This window comes from Chiloscyllium punctatum, unplaced genomic scaffold (assembly GCF_047496795.1).
Source record: "Chiloscyllium punctatum isolate Juve2018m unplaced genomic scaffold, sChiPun1.3 scaffold_123, whole genome shotgun sequence".
NCBI lineage: Eukaryota > Metazoa > Chordata > Chondrichthyes > Orectolobiformes > Hemiscylliidae > Chiloscyllium > Chiloscyllium punctatum.
The window spans coordinates 652,501-654,173 of NW_027309857.1; positions in this window are offsets into that span (position 1 = coordinate 652,501).

The following is a 1,673-nucleotide window of genomic DNA, read 5'->3' on the forward strand; positions in this document are numbered from 1 at the left end:
GTGTGGGTGTGTGAGAGAGTGAGACTGTGTAAATGTGAGAGAGTGAGACCAAGCCTCTGTGTGTGGGTATGTGAGAGAGTGAGACTGTGTGTGTGAGAGAGAGTGAGACCAAGCCTCTGTGTATGGGTATGTCAGAGAGTGAGACTGTGTGTGTGAGAGAGAGTGAGACCAAGCCTCTGTGTGTGTGTGTGAGAGAGTGAGACTGTGTGTGTGAGAGAGAGTGAGACCAAGCCTCTGTGTGTGTGTGAGAGAGAGTGAGACTGTGTGTGTGAGAGAGAGTGAGACCAAGCCTCTGTGTGGGTATGTGAGAGAGTGAGACTGTGTGTGTGAGAGAGAGTGAGACCAAGCCTCTGTGTGGGTGTGTGAGAGAGTGAGACTGTGTGTGTGAGAGAGAGTGAGACCAAGCCTCTGTGTGTGGGTATGTGAGAGTTTGAGACTGTGTGTGTGAGATAGAGTGAGACCAAGCCTCTGTGTGTGGGTATGTGAGAGAGTGAGACTGTGTGTGTGAGAGAGAGTGAGACCAAGCCTCTGTGTCGGTGTGTGAGAGAGTGAGACTGTGTGTGTGAGAGAGAGAGTGAGACCAAGCCTCTGTGTGTGGGTATGTGAGACAGTGAGACTGTGTGTGTGTGTGAGAGTGAGACCAAGCCTCTGTGTGTGGGTATGTGAGAGAGTGAGACTGTGTGTGTGAGAGAGAGTGAGACCAAGCCTCTGTGTGTGGGTATGTGAGAGAGTGAGACTGTGTGTGTGAGAGAGAGTGAGACCAAGCCTCAGTGTGTGGGTATGTGAGAGAGTGAGACTGTGTGTGTGAGAGAGAGTGAGACCAAGCCTCTGTGTTTGGGTATGTGAGAGAGTGAGACTGTGTGTGTGAGAGAGGGTGAGACCAAGCCTCTGTGTGTGGGTATGTGAGAGAGTGAGACTGTGTGTGTGAGAGAGAGAATGAGAACAAGCCTCTGTGTGTGGGTATGTGAGAGAGTGAGACTGTGTGTGTGAGAGAGAGTGAGACCAAGCCTCTGTGTGTGGGTATGTGAGAGAGTGAGACTGTGTGTGTGAGAGAGTGAGACTGTGTGTGTGAGAGAGAGTGAGACCAAGCCTCTGCGTGTGGGTATGTGAGAGAGTGAGACTGTGTGTGTGAGATAGAGTGAGACCAAGCCTCTGTGTGTGGGTATGTGAGAGAGTGAGACTGTGTGTGTGAGAGAGAGTGAGACCAAGCGTCTGTGTCGGTGTGTGAGAGAGTGAGACTGTGTGTGTGAGAGAGAGTGAGACCAAGCCTCTGCGTGTGGGTATGTGAGAGAGTGAGACTGTGTGTGTGAGATAGAGTGAGACCAAGCCTCTGTGTGTGGGTATGTGAGAGAGTGAGACTGTGTGTGTGAGAGAGAGTGAGACCAAGCCTCTGTGTCGGTGTGTGAGAGAGTGAGACTGTGTGTGTGAGAGAGAGTGAGACCAAGCCTCTGTGTGTGGGTATGTGAGACAGTGAGACTGTGTGTGTGTGAGAGTGAGACCAAGCCTCTGTGTGTGGGTATGTGAGAGAGTGAGACTGTGTGTGTGAGAGAGAGTGAGACCAAGCCTCTGTGTGTGGGTATGTGAGAGAGTGAGACTGTGTGTGTGAGAGATTGTGAGACCAAGCCTCAGTGTGTGGGTATGTGAGAGTGTGAGACTGTGTGTGTGAGAGAGAG